A 12635-nucleotide genomic window follows, 5' to 3' on the forward strand; every position below is an offset into this window, starting at 1 on the left:
ATACCCTCCACAAAACAGGCTTCAATTGAAGCCTACTATCTTGAGTTTACCGTCTTTTTTGCTAGGACCCTAAGTGATCCAACCTCAAATTTTCATCCAGTGCACATTCACTGAGCACCTACTATGCTCTAGAAGTCAATCTGGCACTGGTGTTACCAGCATGAGGAAGTCAGTCCTCCCCTGTTGGTTCAGGGGAGCACTTGTAGCATAGACTTCCCATGAGACCATATAGGACCTCTTCCTCCAAATTTGGTCAGGGATTAGCTCTTTTCTAGGTGAATATGAATTAAGATGGTATACATTCTGGTAAATGAATTCTTGTTCAAGTGTCAGTATCAGATAAATCTGAACCCACACTTAAAACATCTATGCCTCTAGAAAGCTGTTAAGAATTTTATCTAATAGGACAAATATAGTGAGTTCAAGGAGGCCATAAGAGAGCTAAGTAGAAGTAAACCTGCTTCTCCTTAAGTGTCCCCATTTCAGAGAAGGTCACCACCAACCACCTCATCCCAAACCCAGAGCCCTAACATTTTTTGCTCCAACTCTCTAAACCTCTCTCTGGTTCACCCTCTCATATCCATCATCATTTATACTGCCTTGGTCCAAGTCCTTACCTTTTCTTGTCTGGTTTGTGATGGGCATGAGGAGTGGATTGTGTCCTCTCTGTGAATTCCCAGCCTAGCACTGTGTCTGGCATATGGTGGTCCCTTCATAAGACTGAATGCTACTCACAAGTCTATCACAATAGCCTCCTACCCTTCCTCTCCCACCCATCTATCCTCCCTCATACCCCATGAAATCTTTCTAAATCAGAGATATTATGTTATTACTTAAAGTCCTTCAGTGGTCCATCATGGCTCAGCTAGGGGCCGCCAAACTTTCTCTGTAAAGAAAGAGCAGATACATATTTTTTAATGTTTTATTTGCTTTTTTTTTTTTTTGAGAGAGAGAGACAGAGAAAGAGCATAAGTGGGGTAGGGGCAGAGAGAGAGGGGGACAGAGGATCCATAACGGGCTCTAGGCTGACAGGTTGATGGCAGCGAGCCCAATGTGGGGCTCGAACTCATGAACTGCGAGATCATGACCTGAGCTGAAGTCAGATGCTCAACTGACTGAGCCACCCAGGTGCCCCAGAGAGAGCAGGTATTTTAGGTTTGGCGGGCCATGTAGTCTGTTGCAACTCAACTCTGCTGTTGTAGTGTGAAAGCAGCCTTATATGACACATAATGAATGAGCTTGGTCGAAGTCTAATAAAACTTGGTTTACAAAAACAAAGGGCAGACTAGATTTAGCCCATGGGCCACAATTGCCAGTCCTGTTCCAAGCATGTCCAAGCTGTCCGGCCTGGCCTACGGGCGGCTTGTGACCTGGCTTCCATTTAGCTTTATCTCCTGTCCCTCCCACTTCCCACTTTACTCTCCATTTTCTTACAATCCTTCAAATGTGCTCTGTGCTTTCAAGTATCTGTGACTTTGCACTTGCTGTTCTCCCTTTCTAGAACCCCCTTCTGCCATCCATATGCCTCCAAAACATGTCTTTGAAAACTCCTTGCATTAACATCTTCCCTGTGCCCCCTTCCCACCCCTGCCCAGAGAGTAAACTTTCCCTCCTTTTGTTGCCTTTTGGTTTCTCCCCACTTCCACAATTGAATCTAATCTTCTATCCTGGCATTACTTGTTGACAGGTCCATGCCCAGTTGTGAAAGGGGATGATGACTGGTGCAGAGATGCTTAAGAAATGTTAAGTTGAATTGAGACCAAGGTACCTTTAGGTACAGTGATTCCAGGTTTTCCAGATTCAGCTCCATTTTTTTGCTTGTGGCCCCAACATAATTATTAATTAGTGCCCCTTTCCATGCTTATAAGTGATCCATGTTTACAACATATATGGTTGTGCCGCCTTTCAGTATCCTCTGAATCACAATGCATCTCCCCAGACTGCCTGCTCAGCCTGTCTGTGGGGCCGACAATAGAAGGGCTCAGGTCTCCTTGCCAGTGTTGGCCAGCAGAGCAACATCCATGGCTTCCGCAGGCCCAGGTCTGCACAGCTGTGGGTTCAGGCCGAAGAGTGTGCCAATGCACGGTCCAATGCCTGTGTACATACATCCCAGGGGGCTAGAGCCAGTCAAGGCATCCAGCATCGTAATGCTTTCAAGGAGGGCACAACCCCATGGTGGCCAGGTATCTCTGCCTTACCTATGACCCAGAACAACCCTAACCAAAGCCAGAAGAGTGCAGAGAAAGTAATAGGACTTCATGCTCAGTGCAGGAAATGCTGCAAATCCGGTCCCACCAAGGGCAGGCCGTTTATGGTGCCTCTATGTGCAAAGTGGGGATACTTTAGTGACCATCCCTCATCAAGGGTTAGAGGAGGGGCTCCTGGACAAGGTGCCAAGAAAAGAGAAACGCTGAATGACCATTTCCCCTCCACGCCTATTCCACTTGTTTGACAAGCAATCTGGTTACCCTAGCCTCTTTCCTCACTCTTCCCCCACACCTCAGACACTTCCATCTCTGTCCCCTGGGCCCCTCACAAGAATATGAAATGGCCACCTAGATGTGGGGCTGCATAAGGAGCCTCTGGTTCTCTGAAAGCCATCTCAAATCCAGGAGCACCAGCAGCTCAGAAATCAGAGCAAAAGGCAGCTGAATGCATTTACCAAAATTGTGTCCCTCTGCGTGTGAATCTTGAGGACTTCTCTATACAACTGTCTCCCCAAAGCTACCCTCCTAAAAGGTCAGCCTTATTATTTCCAAGAAAATTGAGCTCCTTCTCAACCCCACAGTTCTAACTCGTGACCTTGAATCTATGCTCCTGACTTTCTGTTTATTTGAGTAGCTTTTGAATGATTCCTACCCCAAGCCCAGCGACATTCAGTTTTTCCAAAGGGATGTGCCTCCCACATTGTGTCAGGCAATGCCCTGCTTTAAAAAATATATGCCAATAAGCAAAAATGCAAACTTTGGAAACCAAGGGATCACCAGCAGACACTCAGAAGGATTCTTTGCATTTTGAGCAGAGTTTCTTTACAAACTGAAAGTGCTCCTAAATTTGTTTGTAACTTCCTGAAGCAGAGACTTCAGGATCCCTCTCAAATAAAGACAAACCCTCTCTCAAACTATAACAGAAGGAAAACAGGAATCAATTTATTCCAAACTTCTTAGAAACACTTTTTTGCTCCCCATCTCGACTTACATTACATAGAACACAGGTGTATGCTTGATAGATAACAAAAAAAAATTTTTTAATAAAATAAAATTCAGCACCAAAAAACATGACCAATTTGGTGGCAAAAGTTGTGAATTCTGAGACTCTTCAGCAAATTGGTGATTTACTGCCCACCATGCACAAGATACTCCATAGGCTTAGGGGTCACAGCTGAACAAAGAATGCTCCCTGATCTCAATTATCCATTTGGAGGATAAATAAAAGAGAATACAAATAATTTACATAAGACATAAAATGAGCTATGAGATTTTGAACAATTTATGTAACCTTACTAAGGCGGCTTACTCAGCAATACAAATAAAAGTTCATATTTCATAGGAGCTCCATGAGAGTTAAATGAGATAATGTGGGTCAAGAGTGTATACAGTGCTGGGGAGCAGAATAGACCATCGTCAGGTGTTAGCTTAGCTGTATTGCTCCTATAGTTATCATCACCATCTACATGTGACTTACATGGTCATTTCAGAAAGTAAAAAGAAGAGGTTCTTCAGTTAGGAGAATTAAAGGAAGGCTGAGTGGAGGAAGTGGAACGTGAGAATGTCTCTAGGGAGAGGAGATAGGGTTGGGGAGGAGGAGTCCATGATAAGGGGGTATGTGAGCTGCAGCAGGGGGAAAGCCAAGTTCAGCAGGAGTGTAGGCCAGGCTCTAGTGGCTGTGGACAGGTCTGGCTGGCATGAAGAACACCTAAAAGAGAGAAGCAGAACAGAGGCTGAGAACAAATTTTGATGGAAGTTTACCTTTCCACCTGAGATATTTGACTGTTACCCTGTAGGGCATTCTGAGGAAAGAAGCAATATTATGAGTTCTATTTGAGATATGTTTTTCTGGTAGGAGTGGACCAAATAGATAACAGCAGAAAGACTAATCACAAGGCTACTTTAATAGCGTGGGCAAGAGATAAAGAGGGCCTAACAAAACTCAGAGACTATAGAACACAAATGAAGGAGACATTATGGAGTAAGATCAGCAGACCTAATTTAAGAGAGAAAGTCAGACAGAGTCATCTTTTAGTAATTCATAGATTTTGAACATGGGTACATATGTCATTAAAAAAGTTAGGGGACACAGGAAGAGAAACCAGTTCATTAGGGTCCAGGTGAGAAGACATTTGTAACTATAGTGCCTGACTTGAAGCCTTCTACTGGCAAGAAGGCCTTGCATGGAAATTACTCTGTTTCCTCATCTGCGAAATAGGGATATCTGAGTATATTCCATAACTTCACACAAATAGCTTTACTAATTTCTAAGTCTGGGCTTCTCAGAGGCTGGAGTCTCTCTAGTCATGATTCACTATAGTTTGGGTAATAAATGAATCACCCCCCGTGAGCCTATTTATATCTCTTACTAGTTAGCCAGGAAGCCTTATACAGACTGGCAAAGTCAACTATGGCCCCAACATTCTAAAAGCATCAACTTGGGAACCAGAAGGTGGGTTTCAATTCTTTGTTAAATGTCAGTTCCTTTGGCATATAAAATTCCAATAGCAGTTATTGAAACCCTATAATGTCTTGGCAACTTGGATGGAAAATTATGATACTGTATCTATCAGGGCCAGTCAGAAAAACAAACCATGCTAGGTATTTTAACAGAGAGAATATAATATAGGGGTTTGGTTAAATATGTGTTGGAGGACTGAAAAAGCAAAATGAAAACACTGAACTAACACCAAGGTAATAACTGCAGGCAATTGCCACCAGCACTAAGGAGAATGAAGAGAGAAGAATGGAGTGATCAGAACCTACAAGCTTAGAGAAAGATTCCATGGGGCTGGGCTCAGACCTCCATGAAGGGAATACCACCCAGCTAGTGCTGCTCTCTGAGGAGTATACTGAGGCTGGCTCTAGAAGTGCTGGAAGAAGCTGAACCAGAACCAACTGTCACTGCTGGATGAAGGGGAGATGCCAGCATGAGCAGCCAAATAGGAAGGAACAAGTCTCCTCTCCTGCTCCTCCCCTCTTCCCCTTATCGGAAGAACCTAACAGGAAGCCAGCTAACAAAGGGGAAATACAGTTTGCAGAGTCCCATTGTCACAGGGACTTGGAGCTGAGAACCAATAGTTGAATAATTAACACAAAGACTTTTATATAGCATGTTATTTGATAAATATCAGATCACTGTATTTTTCTGGACAAGCAACTACAAAATATAGAAACTGATTCAAATAATAGAGCACATACTAGAAATAGTAAGCTATTCTCCCGCAAGCCTCAAAGAAAAGAAACAAGTTTTTGTTTTGTTTTGTTTTTTGGAGTTTTTTTTGGAATGAAAATTCTTGTCCTAGTGGAATTAGTTATACATAGAGATTGAGGTAGATAGACCCTGAGCTTGCCCCCTCCCCTGGTTTATACCCTGAATAATCCCATCTCCTGAGTGTAAGCAAGACCTGGGAATCACTTTTAGCTAATAGAGTAGGCAAGGGTGAGGAGATGTCACTCCTTTAATTATGTTATGCTATGTGGATTCTATCCTAGCCAGTTACAGTGAGAAAGATTCTCCTGCCAGCCTTCAAGATGCAAACATCCATGTTGTAAATTGCTGGTGGCTTCTAGGACCTAAGGGTGGCTTCCAGCCAACAGCCAGTAAGAAAGAAGCAGGGACCACATCAGTCAACCACAAGGAAATGAATTCTTAACAAAACCTCAATGAGCTTGGAAACAGATCATCCCTCAGAGCCCCCAGGTGAGACTGCAGCCCAGGTCAACGCCTGATTGCAGCCCTTCTGAGACCTTGAGCAGAGGACTCACCTAAGCTGTGCCCTGACTCCTGATGCAGGGAAACTGCGTTAGTGAATTAAACTGTGTTAATAAATGTGTGTTGTTTTAAGCCACTCGATTTGTGGTAATTTGTTACATGGCAATACAAAACTAATAAAGAGATGATCCTTATTTCTCTATATCCCAACCATATTCAACATTGACCTAATGTTTATTGAGCATTTAACATGGGCTAGGTGTTTTTAGTCTTCAAGAAGCCAGTTTAGTAGAGAAAGCAGGCAAGTAATCAGGCCTTTGGAGCCTGGCGATGTGGTCATGACGTACGTGTGCCTGAGGGGCCTCAGAGCCTGGAAGAGGGCAGGCTGACAAGAACAGGGGTCTGGGGAACCTTCAAAGGAGGAAGTCTTCATTAAAGGAAGATTAATTACTTAATTAAGAAAGGGGGCTTGAGGCAGAAGTCCAAAAAATCAAGTCATTCTGGATTGCTGATCAATTTTCTCCAACTTCATACATGTAACAGAAATCAGAAATGGTTCTTCCGTAAATTGTTTTGCTTCCATTGGATTTACACTCATATTCCAGCATTCAATTGAAAATCCAGAATCCAGAAGAGGCAAAAAAAAAAAAAATGTGCTTGAACTTAAATATGTCTCTTGATAGAGATTAGATTAGCAATTGTTTGTCTTAATAAACCGGCACTTCCTCTTGAAACTGTGCCCAAAACAACCTTAAAAAGCTCCGATTTCACGAAACGTGTCACTTCCTCTCCACTCACGGCCCCCTTTTTCCTTCCTTCCCCTGGGTCTCACTTTTTTTTTAACGTAATGCTTTTGCGTTTGAAATAATACCCCTCTTTGGCAGGCTGATATGCTATAACTCCCATTTTTCTGGGGAGGGTTTTGATCTCAGCCAAGGTCACAAAAACAACAGAGCTAAGATTCAATTCCTCACCCCAGGAGCTCTAGAAGGGCTCCATGGCAGCTTTCTTGTCATGGTCTGCACTTGGACCAGCCTCCCACCCACACCAGGACCTCTAGAGCACCTCCCTGCCTTGCCATAACTTCACCAAGCCAGTTCTTCGGGATTCACACAAGTGACTGGCTCAGCCACACTGCTCACTTTCATGATAGTTGGGGAAACTTTGGAATGGAGACAGTGGGGACAAACCCCTCCCAGCTCACTCTGGACCTGATTACATGGCACAAAGAAGTAGAGGATGGAGCAGATGAAAGAACAGAGGGAAAGGAAAAGTGACCATGGTTGCTTCCAACCACACCTGGGGAACCAGTTGAGGGATCTCTTGAATGTTTGGGCAAAGATGTAAGTCCCTGTTGTCACTCCTATTTCGCGTCAAGTTCTCAAACATCTGCTGGTAAACCTCTTACCCATCTCAAGTCATCATGGAAGCTGCTGGGGAGGAACCCTGTCTTCTGGGAGTTCTCCAAAGTGCCATGTACTCCTCCTCCCACTAGGGCAGTATAATTAGCAGCGTAAAAGCGCTGCGGGGCTACCATCTCCTTTAAGTTGGGCTATTAACTTTTCAGAGAGCATGAAGAGCTACTACTCTATTTTAAATAAAGCTAACGCCAAGGGACCCACATTCAAAGTTCTAAAACAGCAGCTACTCACCCACCACCACCCGCAGATCAAACAATTGAGTTTTGTTTTTTTTTTCAGCTTGGCCTATTATTTATTTAGAATCAGAACTGATTTCTATCTGGATGATGCAGTCATTCAAGCTGACATCTGAAAAAAGCTGACATCTCAAAAAATATACCAGGGAGGTCCTGCAACAGTGCCCTCAGTAACTGTGAACAGACTTCTCCCAAGTACAAGAGGGCTCATGCATGGCCCGGAATCACCTGCTTCTCCGTACCTTGCCAGGACCATGCTCCGGTCAGAAACGTCTCAGCTGGAGGTGTCAGAGATGGGAGCCCAGGAGGCAAGGACTCATTTCTTTTGAAGCCCTGGCCTTGGATTGGTAGCCACTGGCAGCGACTTTGAAACGAAAATTGTGACTTAATACTTGGTCCAGTCTTCCTTTTCATTTCTGGAATGGAAACTGTGGGGAGGGAATCAGGGTGGGAAATGGATGAGTAGAGGAAAGCCTCTACTACTTTTTAAAAGCCTCTCTTTTAAAAAATACAATTAACTTAAAAATTAAAAATTAGATTAAAAAAAAAAACAGGCAGTAGGAGAAAAGTTTCCTTAAAGAACATCTTTGCTGTATGTCAATTAGTGAGCCTGTTCTCGCGGTAGGTTTTCTCTGCCGCCTCAAAGCCAAATCTTCAGCCTCCCACACAGATCTGTGAAACCAATTGTCTTCCCCAAACATGTGGTAACCACAGAGAAGTGAAATTAATAAAACTGCTCCAAAAGATGATTTCTAAAGATGACATTCCTACTCTAGTTTTAGGCTTTCTTTCCTGCAGCCAAGCAGGGGCCTGAAGGGGGAGTAGGAGTGGTTTGGTAGGGATCTGGGGCCTTTTCTTTTTAAGAGTTTTTAGCTTAACATAGTTGTTTTTTATTGGGGGTTTGGGGAGGCAGAGTGGGTGGAAGGTAAAAGACCCCAAAGCCAGTAGTTATGAACAGATCCAGAGAGGCCTGTCATTCCTGACAAACATGCATGTCAAAGCCAAGGGGGGTTGAGGCCTGCGCTCAACACCCCCACAAACCCCCTCTGTTTGCTTCTCCCATCCCCCACCCCTTGGTTGAAGACTACCACTGAGGGCATCATGGACGACATACCCAACCTGCCACTGCATGGGGAAGGCCCAGCTCAGCCCCAGTCCTAACAATGCCAGGAAGACAAGCAAAGGCCATCAGTCTCCATTATGAAGACAGTATTTTCCTCCCATATTATCCCGTCTGTCATGTCTTCCTTGGACTCCAAAGCATCACTGTCTCATACATCATCATCATTTTCTCCCCACAAAGATGGAAAACCCCGGGGGTGGGGTACGTTTTGCCTCCCATCCAGCCCTGGATGGCCAAGGGCCTTCCCGGAGTGACAGAAGCAATGCTCAGCTACCAGGGGAGACATTTGCATTCCAATTAGGCCCAGGGCTTTGAAGAATGGGGGAGGACAGCCAGTTTGTAAATCCGAAGTTTAAATAAACTTCCACAATCTCTGGAGGCTGGGAGAGGGCTCCGATGACACTAGCAGGGAGGCAGAGGGAAAAAAAAAACCCAAATCAGAAGAGCTCATGGAATATGGATACACCGAGTCTTGACAGAGCAAAGACACATTGTCTCTGAGAATTGGAATATGTATTAATAGTTGTATTTAATTAAACACGGGGTGTACTATTTTATTAAATTCTCACAACAGTCTTGTTTTACATTTACAGGACATTTTTTTAAGGGATAAAATTTAGGCCTAGAGGATCACCCAAAAGTAGAAGAAATCTATTTGTCTGATTCTAGATTTTGACACTGCAGTGTTACTAATTGGTCAGCTATGGAACACTCCAGAACTTGTGCCTATTTCCTAACTAATAATATTAATAGTTACTATTCATTGAGTCCTATTATGTGTCAGGCATTGTTCTAAACATTTTGTGTGCATATTTTCATTTAATCTGCACCTTGAGAGAGAGATGTCATTACCATCATTATCTAGGGTTTAGAGAAATCAAGTAACTCACCAGATCCCCCACTAGCAGTCCCTGGAGTTAGGATTCAGACTCAGACTCTAGTGTCGATATAGAGCCAACATAAATACTGATTTGCTGTCCAGTAGTCTGGACTATCATAGTAGAAGGAAACAACCATGAAGCATAGGAGCATTCATTAATGGATTCCTCACCAGTGTTAATGTGGATGAAATCAGTTGAAAATGAACCTCAAGGCAAGTCTCAAAGGAGAAAACGTGGCGCCAGAGTGAGTGAGAAAGACCCAGGCCTTTCCTTGGTTTTGAGAGGGAAAGCTTATCAGCTGATGGTGAGGATGAGTTTGGTTTTCTTGGTGTCAGCTTGTAGAGTCAGAGCTTGCTCTTCGCCACTGGGCAGAGAGAGGAGCACCTGGGACTGCCTGCCTGGTGACAAACCAGCGTGTAGGGGTCTGGTTCCTAGGCCTGCCAGTAGGGCAGGGCAGCGCACCCTTTCAGCCCTGTCTCTGCTTGCACTAGCTTGTCCTGGGCTCCTAAAAGTTTGAACTGGGTAATTCTACCGCGTGGATTTCAACCCACTTGCTTAGAAAAGGGCTGCTATCATGCCCAGTGTTAAGGCAGCAGCAACAGAAACTCAACCCAGCTCAAAATGGTTGTAAGAGACCCTGTGGTTTCCTACCTGTCAGTCATCCCCTTTCTTTCTGTTAATAGAACCCGGATCTTGTTCAGCTAACCCTCCTCCTCACAGCCCAGTGTTTCACTATACCCATATGGTAACTCCATTCCCCTTGACAGTGAGCAACTAAAGAATGGACAAATGACATAATTGCAGCCAATCAGGTGCAAAGGGATGTATGCAAGAGGGCTCTGGAAAGGTTTCTGCACTGAATTAAAAAAGAGAGAGAGACACACACACACAAAGTAATAATGTGATGGCCAGAACTACAACAGCCATGTTGCTACCTCAGGCTACCTCCCCTGAGAACTATTCCAACCACCCTGAAAAGGAGAGTCTAGAATGATGGAAAGAACTTGAGTCCTTGAAGGCACTGTTAAGTCACCAAATCAACCAACCCCAGAGCTCTCCTACCTTGGAGTTTTGATTATGTAAAATATATATTTTTCATCACGTATATCAACAGAGTATTGTGCAGGAAACACTGGTAAAATGAGATTAAATAAGATAGTCCACACTAAGCACTTCTGACAGTGCCTGCCAGGTAGGAAATTTTAGCTATGATTATATCCTTCATATGTGTTTAAATTCCCAGCTCTGTCTTCTCTCTTGCCCTTTGAGTAAAGAGGCAAATAATGAAGGTAACTGGTCTATGTAATCCATTTCAGGTCTTCAGGAAGTCTCAGAAATATTCAACCTACAACATGTATGTTGAACTATAGCAACAGTCTGAACAGAATCTATGCAAAGCAAAGGAGTATAGAGGTTTGAGCTAAGACTACCACCTTATCTCACCTGACTACAAAATCATAAAAACCCACAATAAAGGGATATAGTTTAGAGATTTACTGTGAATTTCCTGGTCATTAACTGAATCAAAACTGAAAGTAGTGTCTCTCCTCTTCCTTGTAAACTGCACACTTTATGAAGAAAAAGCAATATTCCCAGCCAACATGTGCCTGTTATGTAATAAATACATATTAGAGATTCTTTGAAAAGGGTGTGATTTATAGTTGGATCCTGCCAGCTACTTTGAAAGCATACCATTTTTCATGTAAAGCTAATTAGAGGATTCTTAATTAGCAAATCTTCCATTCAATAGATAGACAATGAAGATTTTTCACAACAATTGTAATATTTAGTTCTCTTTTTCTCATTTTAACAAAGCAAACTAGAAAGATACCATTTATAAAAATCTCTGTTTGGGGCGCCTGGGTGGCTCAGTCGGTTGGGCGTCCGACTTCGGCTCAGGTCATGATCTCGCGTTCCTGAGTTCGAGCCCCTCGTCGGGCTCTGGGCTGATGGCTCAGAGCCTGGAGCCTGCTTCCGGTTCTGTGTCTCCCTCTCTCTCTGCCCCTTCCCCGCTCATGCTCTGTCTCTCTCTGTCTCTCTCTGTCTCAAAAATAAATAAAACGTTAAAAAATTTTTTTTAAAAATCTCTCTTCAAGGCCTGCAAAGCTTATAACCTGGAAATGGTCAGGGAGAAGTGAGATATGTGGACCCTCCCACCCTTGACTTTGACTTGCTTTGGGATCTGGAGCAACTCATGTCCTTTCTAGTCTTTTTTCCCACCTATGAAATGGGGATGTTAAATCCAATGGGTGTCACCCAACCTCAGCATTTTGGAACACATAATTCTTTAGGTGTTTGGCAGCATGCCTGACATTTACCCACTAGACACCAGTAGCACCCCCATCCCCAGTCCACCCCAGTTAGGACCATCAAATATATCTTCAGACATTGCCAAATGTCCCCTGCGGTGGGGAGGCAAAATCACCCCAGCTGAGCACAACTGAATTAGATCAGGGGTAATAAATGCAGACAAAGGTCAAGCTATTATACAAATGAGAGAACTAGGCTAGATTAAAGAAAGGCAAATTTGAGAACATGTATCCAATCAAAAGGGGAGAATACTCTTCACCTCCAGTGGACACTCACCATATGTTACAACTGTTCAAGAGAGGGCATGAATCCCATGATTCCGTGAAATCGCTTGACTTTTTTTTTTTTTTTTTTTTTTTTTAATGTTGGCAATTCCTTCCTTGTAGCAGTTAGGAAAGTAGGTTCTGGAACTATGCTTTCTGAGTTCAGACCCCAGGTTTACCTCTTACTGATTCCAATATTTGGCAAGTTCCTTAAAATCACTAGTTCTTGGTTTTATCACCTGTAAAATAAAGACAATAATAATACTCATAAAATAATTGTCAGGATTAAATAACACAACATATGTGAAGGGATAAGAGCTTAATACATATTAGCCATAATTATTCCTAAGATATAAAAATACTATAAATGGGGCACCTGGGTGGCTCAGTCGGTTAAGCGGCTGAGTCTTGATTTCAGCTCAGGTCATGACCTCATGGTTCATGAGACTGAGCCCCTCAGTGGGCTCCACGCTAACAAC

At 43.4% G+C, this 12635-nt stretch overlaps 1 long non-coding RNA gene across 1 annotated transcript; it reads right to left on the minus strand.

Moving 5' to 3' along the window:
• Positions 1 to 3122: 3122 nt before the first annotated feature.
• Positions 3123 to 12424, minus strand: LOC122492795. The gene is made up of 3 exons (XR_006299769.1): positions 12170 to 12424; positions 7822 to 7995; positions 3123 to 3915 (listed from the first exon to the last, which is right to left on the minus strand). It is a non-coding gene; the product is annotated as an uncharacterized LOC122492795 (long non-coding RNA).
• Between the last annotated feature and the right edge of the window lie 211 nt (positions 12425 to 12635).

This window comes from Prionailurus bengalensis, chromosome D2 (assembly GCF_016509475.1).
Source record: "Prionailurus bengalensis isolate Pbe53 chromosome D2, Fcat_Pben_1.1_paternal_pri, whole genome shotgun sequence".
Classification (NCBI taxonomy): Eukaryota; Metazoa; Chordata; class Mammalia; order Carnivora; family Felidae; genus Prionailurus; species Prionailurus bengalensis.